Source organism: Protopterus annectens, chromosome 4.part0, assembly GCF_019279795.1.
Source record: "Protopterus annectens isolate FY-2018-M chromosome 4.part0, PAN1.0, whole genome shotgun sequence".
Taxonomy (NCBI): domain Eukaryota; kingdom Metazoa; phylum Chordata; order Ceratodontiformes; family Protopteridae; genus Protopterus; species Protopterus annectens.
The window spans coordinates 959,741,992-959,765,890 of NC_056733.1; the positions used below are offsets into that span (position 1 = coordinate 959,741,992).

The window sequence follows — 23,899 nt, forward strand, 5'->3', positions numbered from 1 at the left end:
TATCCTGAACATAAGCATAGGTTCAGAGGTCGATACTAGGCTATCTGCCCTAGGGCATGTACAAGCCTAGCCAGAGTGTGTTTGGCTTTTGCAACCCTGTCAGATTACCACACTGTGCCAGTGAATAGTAGGTCACACAAGATAGCCCATGTACGTTTAGGATAGTGTGCCTCTGTCTAGCAGGGACACAGAAGATATCCCAGGGGTAAATATACGATCACCCATACAGCCGTCAAGATGTCCCCTGTAGGTGGTCAGTGGGTGGCTCTGCCAATGTGAAACTGTGATCACAATCCGGAGTGAGTGAAGGCTTTGGGATAAGAATCTGTCCCTCCAGCATGTCCTATTAACATCTGTGCTGAGGTATATGTCCCTGGAGTGTATAGCTACAAGGGAGTCAGATATCCTGAGGTGGAGCATGTCCATTAATTCTGGGTTGGGTATTACTGTAAACAATAGGCGCACATCATATCCGAGTAGGTGGTAAGCGACTGAGTAGAGCTGGAGTTACTGCATCCGAGTTATGCAGGTCATCCATGTGAGTCCCTACATCTGCTTGGTGAGGAACTTCTGTGGCCAGTACAGTTGCTGCAGGTGTTGGGTAAGGTACACCCCAAATGTGGCATTGTAACCAAGCATGGTTGTGATGAGTATAGGGGCACAATGACCTCACTCGATCTAGATGTGAAACCATATGGGATAAGGTGGCTTATATAGAAGGTCTGTCCAACCACTTTGGCAACGTGAATGTCAAAGGCGGCAGTACAAACAAGTCATGTCCCCAATCACCTAACAACTCCTACCATATGTAATGGAGTACTACCTATGTGGTAATGTGTGGGCATGTCGTTATTCGCAAAGGGGATGACTATGCAACTAATGGCATTTAGCTGTAGGCCATGGCTCAGGCACCAGTCATCAATCTCTGTGAGACCCTGTTGGAGTATGCATGGGGCAGCTGGAGAGTTGATTATGGCACCCAGTTTTCAGTCAAGTGCGAACAAGGTCAGCCATATTCCCCCTGTGGTAGCCTGTACTTCAGACAAATATATACTGAACAAGAGAGGTGAGCCGTGTGGGATGCCATGTGTAACTGGTGTATAGTCAGACATGGCACCTGTAATTTTGACCATGTGGGTGCTATCCCTGACCAGGTAGCAATCCATCATGTGAGATATGTGTCCATATTGATGCTGGTGAACCTATGCATAATGGCCCAGTGGGTTATTGTGTGGAAGGGTTTTGCAAGGTTCAGGTAGCCTGCGTGTACAACTGTCCCTATGTCGATGGACCTATTAACCGTATAAAGAATACAAACATGTTCAAGAGGCAAGATCTTCCCACAACAATGCTGAAATGTGTAGGACACAGTGTCTGTAGGTTCCCGATGTCTATGTGTAAGAGTCCCATGACAATACGCTCCATAGCTTTGCAGAACAGGCTAGTTAGGCTTATAGGGCAATATTGTCTGTGGTCCATTGTGGCACCAACTCTGTGGAGTGGGACCACTGTCGCTGTACACCATTCCGTGGGTACATATCCTGTAGTAACTCCGATATTGCACAATGATGTAATGTGAGAGTTACGTCTGTCATGAAGCTTGTGTCAGATGCAGGCCAGGACACCATCTGGTCCCATTGATGCTGTAATGTATGCTTTGGGGAGGGCAGCACTCACCTGTTACTGTGTGATGTCAGTGAGGTTACACTCTGTTGGGATGGATAGTTGCTCCCTAAGGGGCATGGGGGGGAGACATCTGCACTGAACCTGTTTGCCAGGATGTTGGCTATGCCAGTGGATTCAGGGTAAGTTTAGTCAGTATGCAGTAACTCACAGCATATCAGTGAGTGTCCACCCAGGTTCCTGAAATAACTGAAGAAGGCCTTGTGATAGTCCTATGTGTCTGGTGCAATTGTCCGTGAGAAGCAGCCTGTAGATAAGTACATGAGTGATCGTAGCTGTCTGCTAGTACAGCTAACAGATGCTTTCCCCATCTGGGATTGTGCTCTATCATGTAGTAGCTTCCTCCTGATGTTGTACAGCTTATTAATGGCTGGGGTCTACCAGACAGGTCCCCTGCCATTGGAGGAGTGAGTCCTGTTATTTGGGATAGCACAATCCATGCAGTCCACTAAGTGTCCATAGAATGTGTATGTAAAGGATTCAGCAGTCGGAGCCGTATTTGCCACTGTCTCAGGGTCTCTGAAGGATACCACCTTGCTTTGGTGAAGTGAGACATTGGCTCATGAGAAGTTCACCAAGATTACCCAGGATGGGTGTGTGGAGTGTATATGTATGTATATGTATGTCCAGTGAGATATATGTATGTTCTGACCTTACCAATGAGGGGTATATTGCTGGTGTGGAACATAGAGTCCCCATGTTGGTAATGATCAGGTCCAATATGTATTCCCCCTTGTGGCTGTGGTGACTGGTTGTGCCATAGCATATGAATTTACAAATTGTAACGACTGTAGGGCGAGGATGTTGGGGCTTGAGTAGTATCCCCAGTCAATGTTTGTGTATTGAAGTCACCCAATATAATGGTGTTTGTGGAGACCTTCATATTCTCCACTGTTCCCAGGAAAGCCGAGTGTGGTTCCTGAGTATGGGAGGGTGGTCTGTAGCAGGCAACAAACTGAAAGTCTGTGATGCTTAGTGCAGTGCTACTAACAAGGAGGTGTGTGTATCTGTGATGTATATGGATACTTCCCCTAGTTGTGTTGTCTGTTCCAAGTCTTGTTGTCAGACAGCATGGTATGAAACATAACCTGGTAGTGCTGGTGTGCATATGTGAGCCTGAACTAGGCATCTGTTAGTGCACAGATATCGCTTTCCTCCATACTGAGGAGAGTCCTGAGTGGCCACAATATGAGGGTAACACATCTGGTGTTGAGCAGCATTACCCTTAGTGTCATTTAACCTGTAATGTCTATGGAGGTGGGTTTGTCTTTTGAGCCCTGCTCAACAAATGCGCTATGGTGATAGCAAGAGCCTTAGCCAGCATTTGAAGGTCCAAGGGTGACAGGTGCAAGCTGTCCATAGTGAAGCTACATGGCATGTCGAGCATGTCACCACAGGCTGACAGACACCGTATCCCCTATGAATGGCACCAATTTGTTAGCCAACTGTTAAATGTGATATGTTTGTCTGTATACTGTGACATCATATTTGGTGGGTGTAAGATGCTGGACAAGGTCAGGGTCATACTGGCCTGGTCTACATGATCAGAGTGTTCCTCCATTTACCATGTCATGTGGTCCAGGGAGTAACGTCTGAGGTTTTACGCACCAGCATGGACAATGATGGTGCCAGTCCTGTACTTGCTTTGGAGTGACCTGACTGCATGTGTTATGTGGCAGATCCTGGCACCCGACAGACAGGCCAAAGTGACTATTCCCTTGTTTGGGCTGATGAGTGGTACGTCAGTGTGTCTGACAATAAGTGTCACCTATCACAAGTGTATTAGGTATGTTGTTTAGCCCGAAGGGCAGTGACTGTGTGGCACACTGACATTGTGAACTATGTGATATGTGGGTATTGTAGTGGGGTAGCAGTTATGTGTGTGCCTGCTGTGGCAGTCTCTGCTTCTTAGGCAGAGTTCATGTACAGCATCCGAGTATGTGTATGTGTGATAATGTGGTTTGAGTGCTGTCGCCAGAGGATATGTGAGACTGATATGTGGTGTGTGTGGTTACCTTCACCACCTGATAGACTGTGCCAGTCATGGGTCGAGAGAGTTCAGCACCCTGTATGTCTCTATAGGTGCATCTCACACATATATCTGAGCTTGTCGGGAGGAGGAGAGGGTTGTCTTTGTACATGAGGCAGATGTGAGATTGTGTCAACATCACAATATTCACCAGCTGGACTGGAGAGTACACACGAAACCGACCCCTGGACATGCTGGGATATTATGATGACATACTCTGTAGCCAGATCACAAAGGATCAGTAGGGTGTTACGTGTGTAAAAGAGTATAACAGGGATTAGTGCTCAGGTTCGTTGGTGTTCTGTAAAGAGTAGATGAGGAGGAGTCCAGACTGAATCATGACACCTCTGACAGCTATGTCATATATAGCAATGTACACCCATATATGTCATGAGTCAGGGCCAGCTGTACCTGACTGACAATGCCGACATCCTGACAGACAGGCCCATATATACATACCCACCTCCCACTGATGATAGTCCATATCATCATACCAGGAGATATCACATGTAGAATGGATGAACAGCTACCCCCAATGCCAAAAGCATGGCAGCATGTGGAATACATTTATTCCCAATATGTGTCATGCATAAACTACAGAACAAACAGATCCTGCACCTGAACAGTCAGCTGAGCCTCCCCCTACACAGGATGTGGAACCGTTGAATGTGTTACAGCAACATATGGCACTCCACACAAGTGTTGGTGCACAACACACCATGGGAAGTATAGTCCAGTATGCCTATGAAGTCTGATCTGCAAGGCCATGGAGTCCATCATGGTTGAAGTCGTAAACAGAGTTATTGGAAGCTGACATACACACAACCCTACTAACTGTGGTATGTTCATGTGTGGATCATGGTTCCCAAACATGCTAGACTGTTTGCAAGGCAGCCACCCAGGGCATACATCACTGAACACAGATACACATGTCACACATAGACTTTGAATAGCCCTTTATCAACATCCCAGACACATGTAGTACCCAGAAAACCAACAAGCTGTGCATGTGAGAGATGCAACCATATAGCCAAACTGGAGGCTAAGCTCTCTCAACTCAGTACTGGCATAACCAGTCAGGAGGAGAAGGAAACCACTCTCACTACAATTGCAGTCTCACATAGACCTACCACGACAGCAAACCAAACACATAATCACACAAAAACATAGTCGGAGGCTCTAAATAAAGATCTGCCTAAGCAGCAGAGACCTCCAAAGCAGACACCCAAGCAACCGCTACCCCAAAACAAAACACGTGCAACACATATCTCACAAAGCCAGTGTGCCGAACAGTCACAGCCCTTAAAACTAAACAACACACCTGATACACTTGTCATAGGTGACTCTATCGTCAGGCACACTGATGTCCCGCTCACCAGGCTGAACAAGGAGAGGGTCACTGTGAGCAGCCTGTCGGATGCTAGGATCCGCCACATAACACAAGCACTCAGGTCACTCCAAGGCAAGTACAAATATGACTCAGTCATTGTCCATGCTAGTGTGCATGACCTGAGATGTACCTCCCTGGACTACATGAAAAGAGACATAAAGGAGCTCTCTGAGCATGTAGCCCAGGCCGGTATGACCCTGACCTTGAGTAGCATCTTACACTCACCAAGAATGATGCCACAGTATGAAGACAAGATGATCAATTTCAACAACTGGCTTAAGTACTGGTGTCATTCAAAGGGGATCCAATGCCTGTCAGCTTGGGATGATATGCTCGACAAGCCACGATGCTTCGCTAGGGACTGCTTGCACCTGTCACCCCTGGGCTTTTGGATATTGGCAAAGGCTCTTGCTACCCCCATAGTGCCTTTTTTAGGCAAGGCTCAAAAGACAAACCCACCTCCATAGGTATCACAAGGGATAAGAAACTAAGAGTAATGCTACTCAACGCCAGAAGTCTAAACCTCAAGATGCATGCACTTGAAACTCTCCTTAGCATGGAGAACATCGATATCTGTGCAGTAACAGAAACCTGGTTCAGGGCTCCCAAGAGCACCCCAGCACTACCAGATTATACCTCATACCATGCTTTTCGGCCCCAAAACTTGGACCGAACCACAAAAGGAGGGGGAGTATCGATATTCATCAAAGATACCCACACCTCCAGGTTGGTGGCAAAGCACGAAGCATCAGAGACTATCCATGTGCAACTAAAGGTGGGTAAAACTGCCTTCCAGTTTATAGCCTGCTACAGACCACCCTCCCAAACCCAGGAACCCCACTCGGCCTTTCTGAGAACACTGGAAAATATGAAGGTCTCTCCAAACACCATTATATTGGGCGACTTGAACTACCCAAACATAGACTGGGAGCATTACTCTAGCTCCAACACCCTAGCCCAAAGGTTCCTAGAATTTATAAACTCAAATGCTATGGAACAACTTGTTACCTCTCCCACAAGAGGGGAAAACATACTGGACCTGATCATCACCAACATGAGGACTCTATGCTCCAGACCAGAAGTGTATCCCTCACTGGTAAGATCAGACCATAAACTAATCTCACTGGATATTCACATCCCGACCCCACCCCCTGCCCAGAAAACCACAGTGAAAAACTTCTCTAAAGCAAATTTCACACTCCTCAAAACCGAGGTAGAATCTTTCAAAGCCCCCAGGCCAGTGGAAAATATGGCCCAGACCGCAGAATCCTTTATAAACGCATTCTATGAACACCTTCAGGAATGCATGGATCATGCGATCCCAAATAAAACCAAGACCCAATCCTCCAAAGGCAGACGTCCTGTCTGGTGGACCCCAGCCATGAACAAACTATACAATAGAAGGAGGAAGCTACTAAATGATAGAGGAAAATCCCAAAAAGGGAAGGCATCACTGATCAGTATTAGCAAAAAACTACGGGCACTCATAAAATTGTCTAAGGCCAGCTTCGAGAGAAAAATTGCATAGGACACTAAGGATAATCACAAGGCTTTCTTTAGTTATGTTAGGAACCTGGGTGGTAATTCCTAGATATGCTCAGAATTAGTCCAAAATGACAAAAAATACACTGAACCCACAGACATTGCCAACATCCTAGCTGACAGGTTCAGCAAACTTCTCCTCCCCACCAAAAGGGAAAATATCTATCCCAGCAGAGTGCTGCCCCCCTAACATCTCAGATGCTCAGGTAAGAGCCGCCCTCTCCAAAGCAAAAAACACAGCATCAATGGGACCAGACGGTGTCCCGGGCTGTGTCCTACATGAACTCCAAGAAGAGCTAAACCCAAACATAAAACTACTGTTCAATCTCAGCCTTACTACAGGATATGTGCCCAAAGAGTGGCGTACAACAACAGTGGTCCCTCTCCATAAAGGTGGTGCCTCAACGGATCCTGGAAACTATCACCCCATAAGCCTGACTAGCTTGGTCTGCAAAGCTATGGAAAGGATCATCATGGACCTCATAAATAAAGATATTGGGGACCTACAGACACTGGATCCTACCCAGTTCAGCTTTGTTAAGGGCAGATCCTGCCTCTTAAACGTGGTTGATTTCTTTGAAACAGTCACCAAGGCCATTGACGAGAGGAAGGTGGACCACACAGCCTACCTCGACCTCGCAAAAGCCTTTGATACAATACCCCACTCGAGCATTATAGATAAGCTCACCAGCTTAAATATAAACCCCTATGTCACTAGATGGATGGCAAACTGGCTCAAGGACAGAACCCACATGGTTAGAATTGCTGGAGCCATGTCAGACTCCAAACCAGTTACAAGTGCTGTCCCACAAGGCTCAGTCCTGGGACCTTTCTTGTTCGGTATATATTTCTCGGAGGTACAGGCCAACACAGAAGGACTGTGGCTGACCAAGTTCGCAGATGACTGCAAACTGGGCACCATAATCGACTCTCCAGCTGACACAAGCATCCTCCAAAAGGGCCTCATAGAAACAGACAACTGGTGCCAGAGCCATGGCCTCAAGCTAAATGCCAAAAAGTGTATAGTCATCCCCTTTGGCAAACAAAATGCCTACAAATTACCACATAGGTGGTAATCCATTAAGTACAGAAGAAGTAATTAGGACCTGGGGACCCAAGTTGATAGCGATCTCTCATTTGACAACCACGTGGCCAAAGTGGTTAGAAAACATTTTATATAGCCCACCTAATCATGAAGGGATTCACATCTAGATCAGGGGAGGTCATTGTGCCTCTTTACTCATCCCTCATCAGGCCCATAATTGAGTACAATGCCCCTTTTGGGATGTACCTTACCAGACACCTGCAGCAACTGGAAAGACCCCAAAAGTACCTCACCAAGAGGATCAAAGGGCTCAAACAGATGCCATATGCTGCCCGGTTAAAGAAACTCCAGCTCTACTCAGTGGCATACCACCTGTTCAGAGGCGATCTGTGCCTGATGTGTAAAGCCATGTCCAACCCGGAATTAATGGACATGCTGCACCTCAGAAAATCCAAATCCCATCGAGCTACGAGCTCGAGAGACTTGAACCTTAGCACTGAAATAAATAGGACATGCTGGAGGGACAGATTCATAACCCAGAGGCTCCCTTCACTCTGGAATAAAATCCCAGTCCAGGTTAGGCAGAGTCCCTCATTGACTCTCTTCAAGAGGAATCTTGATGAGTGGATGGGAGATCGTAGGTTTACCCCGGGTATCACTTCTGTGTCACTGTTAGACAGAGGCACAGTATACTAACCTCGAAAAAGGGCATAGCAAAATAAATTTTAAATGGGTGGGGAAAGCCAAACACATTCTTGCTAGGCTTATAAATGCCCTAGGGCAGATAGCCTAGTATGAACCTATGAACCTATGAAATATGTGTTGACATATGAAGGAATGTCAATGCGTCCACAGATAGATCACACAAGGTAAGGATTATGAGTTCCTGTTCATAGGTTCATAGGTTCATAGGTTGGTACTAGGCTATCAGCCCTAGGGCCTATACAAGCCTAGCCATAACAATTCCTGCTGTTGACACCTGACAACCCACATGGACCATTCCTGTGGGAAGCCAAATTAGAATACAAAGAACTTATTTGGCAAATTGTCCTGGATTCTACAAAATTTCCAGGCCTTAATGATGCACTTTCCATTTTTGAAGCTTAGGTCAGCAAAATTGTGAAGTCTTTCATTTTCACCACAAGAGGGCATAGTGGAATAACATTTTGTAATATTAATTAACCTGACTTTTTATTAAAGTAAATGGTTTGTGATTTATAAAAACTTTCATTTATTATTGATGCTATTTAACATCAAGGGGAAATTATTTAAGTAATATATTGAATGTAACAAATGTTTTTTAACAATAGATTGGATTTTAATGTTCTGGAATTATAAATTTAACAAGTTGGTTCTCCTTTTATTTATTTATTTATTCATGAGGGAAAGATTGTTATTGGTTGATCGACTTTTAAAAAATTTGGGTATTGTATAAAAGCATTTCAATAATGGTTGTCAGTTTTTCTGAGGAAGACTTGGATGTAATTTGGTTGAAAATGTACGCATTTTGTGGCGTTAATGTTTTGCTTTTAGTCCTTGTGACTTGAATTTTACTCGCTTTGAATAAAGGAGATATTTTCAGTTTCGCGCCTTTTATTTGGATTTCCGAGCAAGCAATTGCTGTGGTTTTGGTTCTAATTGTGCTTGCTACCATTGCTTTTTGGTTTTAGGCTTATAAATGTCCTAGGGCAGATAGCCTAGTATGAACCTATGAACCTATGAGCCTATGAAATATATGTTGACATATGAAGGAATGTCAGTGTGTCCACAGATAGATCACACAAGGTAAGGATTATGAGTTCCTGTTCAAGCTGTTGACACCTGATAACCCACATGGACCATTCCTGGAATGGCGTAAAACAAAGTGTACACACATTACCATGTCCAGTCTGATGATGTTATCATCCTATAAATACAGCAGAAGTGAAACCAGCGTGAGTGTGTGTGTGTGTGTGTGTGTGTGTGTGTGTGTGTGTGTGTGTGTGTGTGTGTGTGTATATACACAGCTCCACCATGTGGCTGCCATATACAGTAGTTTGTGGGACAGCCACAGACTGTACCTGTTAGGCTGTACAGATCACTGTTTCTGGCCACGGACACAGTACCTGTGCCTGGCAGGGGTGCTATGGACAGTATTGGGTACCAACCCTGACTGGGTACTGTCCTCAGAGGCAGAGGTATGGTGACTGTACCCATGTCCCTGCTGGGACTGGCCAGAGCCACGTGCACGTGGTCTACTGGGACAGTCAATGGACAAGCCAGCCCCAGCATTGCTGGGGATGGTACTGCCACTACGGTAGCTGCTGTGAATTGGGGGCTGTCCGCGACTACTGACAGCTGTTGCTGTTGCTGGCATGCATCTGCATCGATGTTGCAACTGTCCCGCACAGTCCTGGCTCATGGAAAACATATTGTGGAGGGCGTCTAATGTCTCCCTCCAACATCTATCAATGACCTCGGTGTAAGTCTGGATGGCACCGGCAAGGTCACGGATGCTGTCATTGATAGCAGTGTAATGTGCTCTTGGCACCCTAAGTCTCTGCCTGGTGTACCGTTCCATACTTGCCTGAGCCTGCATTACAGCCCAGAACATACTGGACGTTGTAAGACCAGTGAGGGCATGCCTGCCAGGGGCAATACAACCAGTGGTGCTCCCCCAAGAACCCCTGGACCTCCGCCTATGTGGTACCATTCCAGGAATACGGCTATGGCTGCTGTGAGGCGGATGCAAGTGCCATGGGTACCACACTCTCCTGGTCAGTGCCAACTGTATGCTGTCCCTCACATATGGCCATTGGTGGTGAGGGATGTATTGACAGTATGAGTGTGCACATAGATGGGGTTGAACTCTGTGTACTATCGGTTGGCGGACCAACGACAGACCCTGTCAAACCTTCCTATGCCAAAATACATGTCTCATCATCACCACTATTCGTGGCAGTGGCTTCAGGTTCCCTGCTGCATTCAGCCACCCCTAACTTAGCACCTGTTTGAGGAAGACAGGAAACACACTTTACGGTCTGCACATGAACACATGCGCACATGAAGACATGCACACATGAACACATGAACACATGCACACATGAACACATGCACACATGCACACATGCACACATGAACATGAATACACTCCTCACTACAGCACATACACACCAGCAATCCAACACATACTCTATAGTGGGTGAAGGTGGGTGTCAGTATCACAAGGTAAACAGTCACCACACATGTGTCAGCATGCAGAATATGTGTTGCACAAGACCATGCAGTGCAAGTGTAGATACCCCTATTTAATGGCAGCATACATGGCTTTGATGCATCTGTGTAGTTGTTCAATGATTGGCTACACCCTGGAACACAATGTGTACATGGACACAACATTGCTGTACAGGTATTATCAGCTCTGAAATGCCCTGTGCACCATCACTCACAAGTATACATGCCATGGCTGCATGTGTTATCTGTGTGACACATAGATATCCATGTCTGAGTACAGTGTCTGTGTCCATAGCAGATAGTAGTGGGCACGGGTGTAGCACATGCATGCTATGTACACACACGGGATGAGTGGTGCATGTTGACATGAAGGAATCCCAATGCTCGACATGGCCAGTGTACAGTGGTTATGGTGAGTGTAGGACATATTGCAGATATGTCGGTGCCAGACATGGCATGGCATGCTACATGACTGCAACATTAAACACCACACATACCCAATGTGTGTCAAGTGACCTATACACCCACTAGCATTCCAGGACATATATGTGACACTTTGCATGGCAACTGCTGTGCATATTGTGTATACTGGCATATGTAAGCACACACACAACATGCTATGCATATTGTGTATAGGTGCATATGTTTGCACACACACAACATTGAGGTGCAAAGCAATGACTGCTATGAGTAGTACTGTGGTCACTGTAACTGAATGGCATGTAGTATCCTGTGCCATCATCAACATGCATCTTGTGCCTAACATGACTGTGTTATGTGTTGCAGAGTATTGCACAGCCCCATGATAGGCCTCTACTCCTGAGGTACATCATGTGTGTGTGCATGACATGTGGGATACTGAAGTGTGACCTTACAGCGGGTGTGTGGTAATGCCAAATGTAGCATGTTTTCATGTACTGCGTATGATAAACATGTTCTGTTGTGTACAGCTGTAGCAACTATGCATATCCAATGTGCAGTACAGTGTTGCCGCAATTGTGTCTGCTGCACTGTGCATTGCATGTGATTGAGGCTGCTACTGACTTTACTGAGATGATTAATGTCTCACAGCAAACATGCACAGCATGCATTATGCGTAGGTGTGTTACGTGTACATGGCCTACACCTCACCTACAACATGCACATGTCATTACCAATATTAAAGTGTTAACACACTCACCAGCATGTATTGTCTGCCCTGCTGTCACACCAGAGGGACCTAGAAGAATATGACACAGTTTGTCAGTGGCCACAACTGTGGCATTGCTACTGTGAGTATGCTAATCTACAGTGGAACAACAGTCAACAGTCACAGGTGTACAGATACTATTCAGAATGTCAGTATTGCACATGATAGGCAGCACAACTGCTAAACACACAGTGCACATCTCACATATGCATATTCTAACAATACAAGTAACGGTAGTCTACAGCTAGGGCATATTACCTGCATGCTCCATGTCATCCTGCTGGGTGGCTCCAACCTCCATAATGACACATGTGTGATGCTGTTGCTGCTGTAGGCCAGGAGCCACCACACTTAGGAGCAGCTCCTCCACTCTGGTGAGGGGGGGATGTATGGCCACCCCACCACCTGTGGCAAGCTGTTGCCTATGGATATCAGATGCATGCCGCCAGACGTGTCTAATTAAATCACTGCAGTGATGGCGTACCTGCTCATATGTCTGGTTATGCATGCCTATGTCATTTACCCAGTGAACAAGATCTTGCCACAGTGCAGTACGCTCATGCTGGTGCTGGCTGGCCCTGGAAAAAAGCAGGTTATAGTGCTGCACCAGGCTGTTCTGTATTTCCTGCTCCTCCACAGCTGTATATGCCGGATTGTGTTGATGAGCCATAACCCGGAAGACAATTAAACGATATGTGTGAGCAAGTCATGTGGCACACTTAACATTATGAAGTACAGATATCACTTAACTGCCATATGTAGCATCTGTCTGTCTATTACAGGATACACACATTCAGTACCACATATCAGTGCTCAGCCCACAACTGGCTGACAGTGCCTGCCACACTCCATACAACAAACCAGTATACACCAGTACTCGGCACACTGTTTGGGATACAATGCACAACCTCGCCCGGGGGTATATATCAAGCTAATGCATGAAGAAATATGTCATCCAATGCAATGAATGTAATGTACATTTACAGTATTGCCAGTAAACCACTCTAGTCTTTGATGCCATACCCCTACCTAACATATGTGCACGGTTGTTAATATAGCTGGCATACTGCTGTAACAGAGTATACATGTTGCTAGGTACACACACATACCCTTTAACACACATGTGATTGCGGGCATGGTACAGGCATTACACACACATAAGACATACATACAACACACAAATGTATGCCAACACAGATGAGCATTACCTGTGTACCTTATAGTACTGTGTGCCCCTACTTACAGATACCTATGTCTGAGGTATGTGATCTGTGCAGACTACAGGAACCACACAAGACAGTGTTACCAGGGAATGTGAACATACACCATACTGTGATGTTTAGGCCTACAGCTTCAGGTAGTACAACAGTTCATATGTGAGCTGGATTCACCAGCAGTACCACTTACTGAGCATACATGTATTGCTTCAGCCTACAATGGGACACCACAGTCATACACAAGGAACTACGTCACAACATATGCCATCCTACTATGTCTGCATCCCAAAAACTGACACATTTTTCTCTGGCCTTACACCTAGGACACAAACTACCATGACAGACACAACCTCACACTAAGCTGTCACACCTTTACAGACCTTGCACACAGTCACTGTCACACTCATTCCACCTCACATAGCAGGTATTGCACTGAGTACATGTGTGTGTGCATTGTGTCATAGGTAGGTAATATGCTATTGGCCCTGGGCCTAGAGCCACCTAGCCATATGCTACCCTGCCCTTTGACACACATGTAATGTGATTTCACTTGGTCCTGTCAACTGGATACACAGAGGTGACTCCCAGGGCATATTACCTATCTCCAAAACATTCATCAGGGGTATGTATGACATCTACTAATGAGGAGTCTTGTTTGTTAATGCTGGGTGGTTTAGTCCAGAGTATGGCATATTTGTGGATAGGAACCTGTACCTCCAGCATGTGCTGTTTAGCAAGGTGACAAGGATTAGGGCCCTAGGTCATGTAGCTTGGAGGGATTGTGAGATGTTGTCATGGTGGTTGGCTGACTGCTATGGGTGTGACATACCTCTGTATGTCCAGCAGTGGTAACCTCTGGGTGGGCAGAATGCAGCACACTCTAGCTGTGGTTTTGTGAGTCAGTCAACATAGGGCATGTGTTTGAGGGCAGTATTACTCTTTGTTAGGTATGTCTGTGGCCTTTCCACTTGCTGTAGTTGTCATGTGAGGTACATACCACATGGGGCATTGTGATAAGTACAGGGGTACACTGAACTATATTTCTCTAGATGACACACCTTTGGTGATGACACGTACCACATAGACAGATTACAAGACTAGTGTGGCACTGTGATTATCAAAGGGGAGCCTACTGTCCACCTGTGTCCCATGTTCCCTTCTGACACCTTCAGTGTTAGGCAGGCTACCACCTATGTGGTTGTTACTGTGTAAAGTGTTTTGGAATGGGGTATGGCACTTCAGTATCAACACTGGTGTTCAGTCCATGCCTTGGTCAACAGGCACCTGTTGCAGTACATATGACCCCGTGTCTCCCTGCCTCTCTCTCTCTCTATACATACATACATATCTATACACATCTATATATTTTTTTATTTTATTTTTAACATTTGTTGACCGGGAAAGTCCGACTAGGTTTCACAGAGCCTGTTTTCAGCGGAGGCCCTGGGAGAAATGCTCCAGATGCATGTCTTTGTCCATATATATCCTATATATCTATATATATCCATATATATCTATATTTATCCATATATATCTATATATATATATATATATATATATATATATATATATATATATATATATATATATATATATATATATATATATCTAAATATATCTATATTTATCTATATATCTATATCTATCTGTATCTATATATATATATATATATATATATATATATATATATATATATATATACATATATATATATATATATATATATATCTGTATATATATATATATATACATATATATATATATATATATATATATATATATATATATATATATATATATATATATACGCACACACACACACACACACACACACACACATATATATATATATATATATATATATATATATATATATATATATATATATATATATATACATATATACACATACATCTAAACATCCATTGCTGTACATATAGCTGCACATATAGGCACATATACTGCCCACCTGTCATGGATAGGGATGTCAATTATGCAACCGTTGTGAGACATGCGGTTATGTAATACTATTGCACAATGTTGTGCAGAATGCATTCTGCTGTCCTCAGGCCGTATAGCTGTAGCAGACCTCACTGCCTGTAGCTCAGTCCCACAGCATTTAATCACCACATGACATATACCGGCACTGCTTGCTGTCTGCAATGCCACACACTACAACCTACATACATATGTGCACATAGCAGCCTTCAACAACATACATATGTCCAGCCTTCAGTAACAGTTGCAGTATGTCCCTTGCCCTATGCAAATGTGCATGTACATATAGATACGGACTGCGGCCACATATGGATGGTTCACGGTATGTAGAGTACCCTTCAGGCACATCATTCAGATTTCAGCAAATACATATCTGTTACATACCTTACCTTTGTATTCCTCACCTCCGTCTGTTGTAGGTGTTGATTGTTCTTGTGGTTTTTTTTTGTTTATTTTGGTTTCCTCTGTGTGCTGGTCTTTCTTTTCAGTGTCTGTCTCCTACTGCCTGTTTGTATCCATCTGTCTGTCTCTCTCACTCGCGCTCTCTCTCTTTCTCTCTCTCCCAGTTGGTGCAATGATATTATTACTTGTGTGGACAGCAGATACAGGCTGCTTTTCTAGGTATCTGCACATGTGCATGTGATGGCCTCTGCACCAATTGGTGCCTACCATTTAGTAATTGCATGCAGCCTGCTGTGTGGTAATTGCAGTTCTCACTGTGATTTCAGGACACTGCTATAAAATGATAGGTTAGGTAGGCATAGCCCTTTCAGTTTTGCAAGGTGGGGACCATGCTTGTTTGCTGTGGACACTGTTGTCTCAGTCAGAAGGTTGGTATATGTCTCATATCTGAAGCTGGGTTGTAGCCAGTGAAATGCATGTTGTACTGAAACCTGACTGTTGCTTCTTCCACTACACTCTTCTCAGTGTGTAGGTTTACTCACACCTCCTAATGCTAACACTGGATACATGGGAGTATGTACTTTCTTTTCGAATTAGAGAATTAACTGGCATACAACAGTAGTTACTGCAATGTATTCATATGGCTTTCCTATTTTCCCTTTACATTCACTCATTGTAATGCATGTTATATTTCTTTCAGCACCAAGTTATTGTATATCTGCTGTGGTGTAGTGGTACTTCATGCAGACTGGTGAGTCCAAGGTGTGGGGTTTCAGACTGACAAGGGTATTTTATTTTGCTGCTGAGCAGTACAAGGGCCTTGTCATACAGAATGACTAAGGCACTTTTAAGCATCTGTAAGCGGGTTTGTGTGAGTTTGCTAAACTTAGCTTAGCTTATTATATTTTAGCAATACTAAGCTAAGCTTGGCTTAGCTTATCATATCTTAGCAATGCTAAGCTAAGCGCACACATGCGCACACTGATGCAAACATGCTTACTACTGTTTACAAATGCTCACTCCCGCTAACCCCCGCGCTCATTTCTTTGACAGAAAAGTAAATGGGGAGATAGGAATGTGGTGATAAAGGGTGCACAAAGAGGGGAAGACAGTAGGGAAACCAGCTGGGGATGTGCAGGATGGGTGTGGAGAAGGTCCATAGCTGCCCATTTCTTTACCAGCAACAGCTGTGCATATGCAATACATTAGGAGGGATATTTGAAACCTTCCACCCCTGAGAGAGGGGTGAAGACAACTAAGTATGTTGTACTACCAATTATGAATATCAGGCACATGCACTGTTTGTGAACTGCTATACTGTCATTAGTACGTTACTCACTTCTGAACAGTTTGTGGCTTGTTTGTGTTGACATTAGCACAGTCTGCTCAGGACAACTGGACATATTTCAGTACTGTGTATGCCTACCTACACCCTTGGTTGTGCCTGACTATGCAGGTATATAGTACTTTTGGGTAGGGGTGCAGAACTGCAGAGTGCATTATTTATTATCGTGTGATGTTTATCTTGCTGAACATGCAGAGTTGCTGTGCACCTGTAAGTCTATAAAGGCTAGTAATCTGTCTGAGTAGCTCCCACCTGTGGACATATCCAGATGGTAGACAGAGGTTAGCCTAGTATTCATTGACTGTGCACCACACCAGTCTTTTCAGCACCTGAACAATGGCATTGTCACAGGTGGTTGCTAGCAGTACATGGCTACATCCTTTGAAATTTCTGTGTTGTACTCCTACATAAGGGCATGCTTGTGGAATTCATTCTACAGCTATTCGCAGAGTGTGTAACAGCAGACAGGCTGATATGCCTGTGTGTTTCTGACACTTCCAGGCCTCAGATACTCTCAGGTATATATTTGAACAGCCTCAGGGAAAGGTACATATCAGTGGGATACACCTGTGTTATATTTCATATATTTTGCAGTTGAGACTTTGGGGTATTCAGAGCATATGTATTACTACACCATTTCTGACGTGCAAGCAGTGTCTACTCTCACTTATTGACATTTATCATTAAGTGGAATTACCCACCTTTCTGCCTACTGTTAGTACATTTCACAGGGAGTCAGAGGGGCACAGCTAACATTTGTTTGCAAATCAGGGACATCCCTGTAAATCAGTCACAGTTGGGAGGTCTGGCCTCTGACCTATTCAAATATGCCAGTGTTTATCCTGCTCTGATACTGTGCGGGGTTTGTAAGGTGCTATCGTAACATTATTCCCTACTAGCATGGATGCTTCTCTTATCACACTCATGTAATGCAATTCCACAACAATTGCTGGTAAAGATCCACAGAACAAGCTTTGTGTTATGGCCTTCCTATTTTCCCTTTACATTAACTCATTGTAATGCATGATATACTTCTTTCAGCACCAAGTTATTGTATATCTGCTGTGGCTTAATGGTACTTCATGCAGTCTGGTGAGTCCAAGGTCTGGGGTTTGAGACTGACAGGGGTATTTTATTTTTCTGCTGAGCAGTACAAGGGCCCTGTCATACAGAGTGACTAAGACACTTTTAAGCAGTTGTAAGCAGGTTGCGTGGGTTTGCGCGACACTTAGCGATGCTTAGCTAAGTGCACACAAGCTCACACTCGCGCACCCCTGCTAACAACTGCTTAAAAGTGCTTACTCCCGCTAACCCCTGCTCTAATTTCTTTGAAAGAAAAGAAAATGGGGAGATAGGAAAGTAGTGAAAAAGGGGCACAAAGAGGGAAAGACAGTAGGGAAACCAGCTGGGATGTGTAGGAAGGGTGTAGGGAAGGCCCATAGCTGCCCAGTTCTTTACCAGCAACAGCTGTGCATATGTTCGTAATTTGGTGTGAAATTTGCAACCTTCCACCCCTGAGAGAGGGGTGAGGACAACAGAGTATGTTGTAGTGCCAATTATAATTATCAGTTTACATGTCCAGTGGAAATGTGTGCGAAATGGGCAGCTGTGTATGGGGCGTAATTTTTTTGTGGGAACAGATTGCCATTTTTTTTAATTTTTTTTTTCAGGTGAGAGTGGAATGTGAGGTAGGGGATGTAGGTATATTTGGGGAGGTAGGTTGGGGAGGTAAACAGACAAGACAAATAAGATGCATACAGGGGCGGTATTTAACACATGGGGTGGGTGAACATAACTGATGGGGAAGGTTGTTTGGAAATTGCAAGCCCAGGAGCCCACAGATGGTAAAAGTAGAACTGAAATCCCCACCCATGGGCAGTCACCACTGCACCTTCACAGCCCTGAGGGTGGCTGTGCTGGGGGCTGAGTAGGATGGGCAGGCTCACCCGAGAGATGCGCCACTCTCACCTTGTGCTGGCGTAGGGGATCAGCGACTGAATGCTGGATCTCCCTACACACCACAGCCCAGACCCTTTGAAGGGTGACATGTGGCTCTTCTATGCCCATGCTTGCACGGGGGGATGAACCCCATCCCCTGCAATGCTTCCACCCGAAGGTGGCACTGGACCAATGGAGAAGGGGAGCCCAGGCTGGACACAGGAGCTGCTGGTGCCAGGTGTACTCGCCAACTGAGGAGGGACAGGTGGGTCCGCTGGGACCGGCATTCCCATACGTTCTGTGATTAGATGTGTTTAATTACAACATAAACAACAGCATTCCAGATTAGTTGTAACAGCATGCGGTAATATTCCCATTAACCCAACACACCAAGGTTCCAACAGTTGAACAGCAAGCATAACACATGCATATATTGAACAACAGTGGATATTCCAACAGCATGCAGCGACGTTTGTTAGCAACAGGCCACCATGAACGTAGTGTTTGAACAGAGCACATGCATCAGCATGAATGCAAATATTTATAAAACAATCGGACATATGTCCCAACAAATATTTAAGATTACACATACCCATTGAGGTGTGGAATTGCATGGTTTATGCACAAACAGTAGGATGTAGAAAAGAACCTCAGTTAACATGTTATAATTACTTTTACTCTACACTACATTCCTAGTGACTGCAACTGTATATTCCCTACATGTATTATTACACTTGCCACCATGTATTAGTTTGTGTAATGGGTTTGGCTAGTTCAATATATACTTGACCTATATCTGACATACTAACTGTCCAAGATGCTGATGTTACTGCTACATATTTCATGATTGCTTTTATATTTCTTTATCTACATTGGATGTTTTCACATGACATTTTCACTTCAATTTGTACAGAACCCTGCATTTATGGAAGCACACTCACATTTCTGGGGAACATATTAGCATGCTACTCATGTGCAAGATTTACTTATGCATGCCAGACAGTAACTTACTGTTGAGGACTGTATGTATGCTTCACAGCTACTAGCACTTCCAACACCCACTTTAGATGGGACTGCAGAACTCTGGGTTGCCAGCACTTTTTAAAATAGTACTATATGTATAATGCAAGGGTACAACAACATTTCAAACTAAGTGACACACACACACACACACACACACACACACACACACACACACACACACACACACACACACACACACACACACACACACACTTTTAAACCTTTATTACTGACAGTACACACTTTCCCACAGACTCACTCCTTTATTTGTTGTAACAGTGCATATGGAAGACATATTCAAGACATATTAGACCTTTATTAATGGGTTAGAACACACTTTTTCAGGCTCAGTCACTTATGTTATATGACAGTACCTGCAGAGTTTTTATTCCAGACATATGTTACCTTTCTTAATGGGTTACTACGCTCTTTTTCTAGCTCTATGAATTGTTGTATAACAATACATGCAGAGGACTTATTCAGGCCATTTTATGGCTGTATTATTGTACTACAACACTTTATTTCATGCTCTCTCCCCTATTTTATATAACAAAACATGCAAATGAATCACTAACCTGCCTGGTGGCGCAGCCTTTGCAGCCTATCAGCATAGGCTTGCTGATTTGCAGCACGGTCACCTGCAGCTGTAAAGTAAATGAAGGGATATTGAGACATACCTATCTGTTACACCAACTCAATTATCAATTCTTACATACTGCATTCCATGGCTACATACTCAGTCATGGGGCATCCTGCATCCCACGGGCCTCCTGGATCCATTGGTTCAAGCGGTCCTCCTTTCATCTCTTCAGGTCTGCATGGTGGTGACGGACCTGCTCACTGGTGCGAGGAACACCTGTGGCACTGGTGAGGTCATGAGCTAACTGGTTCCAAGCCTCAGCCTTGTATTCTGTCCCTTGGAACTGGCCCTGCAGGAGTCTGGACTCATGACGGTTGACAAAGAGCCAAACCATGTATTTCGACTCCTCGATGCCCCAACTCTGTGCTTGGAAGCATGAACCCTCTCCTGCACCTGCCATTCTGACTGCAAATGTGAGCTACAATCAGTTATGGCGAGTATTCCCACCTATGGGGCTTAAATATGCCGCATTTCCTGCACTTTTTTGCGATTGGCCATTTTTGGGAATTCAAAGCTGACTGCAGACCTGCCTAGTAATGGTTAATCTACCATTTCTAAGTATATATATGTTAATAGTGGCTGTTTCTCCTAAGCTGTTATGGCTTAGTGGTTCTGTACTTTGATTATGATGCACAGGGTCCTAGGTTCGAACCTTGTCATTCTTTTATTTTAGTACTGTCTAGACAGGCTAGGGGGTGTGGCTGTGTTTAAGAAACTTAGCTCTATGTTGCTCCCCTGTGCCCTACAGTGCCCTGGTTGGCATGGTGGCACATCTGCGCAAACACATTGCACTGGGTAAAGAGCTTTTAAACTTTGGGCAACTCTATTGCGCTGAATAAAGCGCTATTAAACTATGGGCAACTCTGTTTAGCTGGGTAAAGCCCTATTAAACTATGGGCACCTCTGTTTAGCTGGGTAAAGCGCTATTAAACTATAGGCACCTCTGTTTAGCTGGGTAAAGCGCTGCTTAACAGCAGGCTATTATATATCTGGATCCTTTAAAAATATATATTTTGTTCACTGGTACATTGGCCATTTCACTACTTTTAATAATGTTTTAATCATATATGTCTGGTATTATTTCAAATACTGATTTAAAACATAAATAAGAAGGGGAGTGGTGGGACTCGAACTGTGAATGCCTCCTCTTTGTGCATACGCTCTACCATTACGCTATTGCAATTTGTTGTGATTTGCATAAACATTCTTTCTTATGCTTTTCCATGTCAGAATTGCTAACTATAGCTAAGCAATGGGCACACCCGTGCACACATGCACAAATACGGGCAGCTATATCATGGATTTAAAGAAAAAAATTAATATTTTACTTTTTATAACTGTGATGGGGGTTTACAATGTCAGGGAGTGTGGTATTGGGTGCAAGTACATTTGAGCGAACTCACTCTTGTGTGTTGACATTTTGCTTTTACTACACTTGCAGGGGCATGGACATTTAGACTGCTCGGCAGTCGGACACGCCCCCTGCTTTCATACTTGGTCCGTGTAAGAGTTACGGTTGAGTCAGTGTGCCCTCATGAATATTTATGGCACGCTGATGTTATACCGTTCAACTGCAGCCTCCGAGTAAGACTTATTAAGTCTTACATGGAGGATTCATGAATCCGGGGGGTATATGTATATATATCAAAAATAAGACTAAACAGAAAAATCTATAAATATACTTTTCCGATTTGCTCATCAGGCTGATCCAGGAAAATTACTGAATATGAAGAACTTAATTATCTCATATGGAACATCAAGTGCCAACAGTTATGAAAGGCGAAGAAAGGAAATATTATTTTGCTAACGTGACTTGAATTCAGTAACATGTTGCACATCTTTGTGTGACCGATTGTCAAATAAACACTTCACTTGTTTCATTGTTTGTGCTGTACATGACATGCAACATTGAGTAGTGTTGTCCAAATATATGAAAGGGCTGACAGGTGAAATCTGTGGGGCTATGGATCGCTTTCAACGAATCAAATAGTAGGAGTGGGAAAGCTGCAAAACCAATCAGTAATTAGAGGTGTGTCACCAATGGCCTATAAAAAAGGGACACGAAGAGAAATCTCACACTTGTTTTAAACTTGCTTAGTAAGACAAACTGTTGCTACTGTTATGGCTCGAACAAAACAGACCGCTAGGAAGTCTACCAGTGGAAAGGCTCCTCGTAAACAGCTTGCTATGAAGGCTGCCCGCAAAAGTGCTTCAGCTACTGGTGGTGTCAAGAAGCCACATCGTTACCGGCCAGGCACTGTTGCTCTCAGAGAAATCCGTCACTTTCAAAAGTCTACCGAATTACTTATTCGCAAGCTCCCTTTCCAGCAACTTGTTCGGGAAATCACCCAGAATTTCAAAACAGATCTTCGTTTCCAGAGTTCTGCTGTCATGGCCTTGCAGGAGGCAAGTGAGGCTTATCTTGTAGGCACTTTGAAGATACTAACCTCTGTGCTTTTCATGCTAAGAGGGTGACTATCATGCCCAAAGATATTCAGCTAACAAGGTGAATTTGAGGAGAACGAGCTTAAATTCTACATGACCAGCGGACCCAAAGGCTCTTTTGGGAGCCACGCTTTTTCTACAAATTGTCTTCTCATTTGCTCCTTTAAGGAACTTTCACTTGCTTAGGCTTTACAACAATTATGTCTGTTAGCAGATGACTGCAACCTTTAGCAACTCTTTTCTTTGGCCTCTATTCCAACTATCATGGTTGACCTTTTATTTCCACAGCTGGGGACCCTTCCACAGCAGCCCTGGGCACTGTTAGGTATACCTGTCTCTCTGACACCCTCTCTTGGTGTAGCACAAGAGGTTTACATCCCTAGACCATGGCTTTCCAATTTTCAAATGTGCACTAGGTCTATTGCCTTGTATGCCACAAGACACCTCACCTCTTAGCAGTGTAGTCTTAATGACTATAGTGATACAGCTTTGAGTCAGTGCTTGTACCACCTATCCTTTAGCTCTTGGGTCCTTTAATAGGGTATCTGTCTGGGTGCTGCAGCTGCTTAATGGCAGGCATTTGATTTTCTGACTTAACATCCTTCAGAAAATTCCTGCTAATACAACTGCTGGCATTCTATAAGCCTTTTAAGTTTGTAAGTGCAATATTTAAAAAAGTGTCCCTATTTTTGGGCCTTTGCCCCCCCCCCCCATTATTCGTGGGTTTGTCCAGATTTCTTGCTCTAAGAGGTTGAGAGGTTGCGGAGGGGACATTCACTACTTTTGGCAGGTTAGAGGTC

General features: G+C 44.2%; 1 pseudogene; it reads left to right on the plus strand.

Moving 5' to 3' along the window:
• Positions 1-22,769: 22,769 nt before the first annotated feature.
• On the plus strand, positions 22,770-23,185 carry LOC122799699 (annotated as a pseudogene).
• Positions 23,186-23,899: the final 714 nt, after the last annotated feature.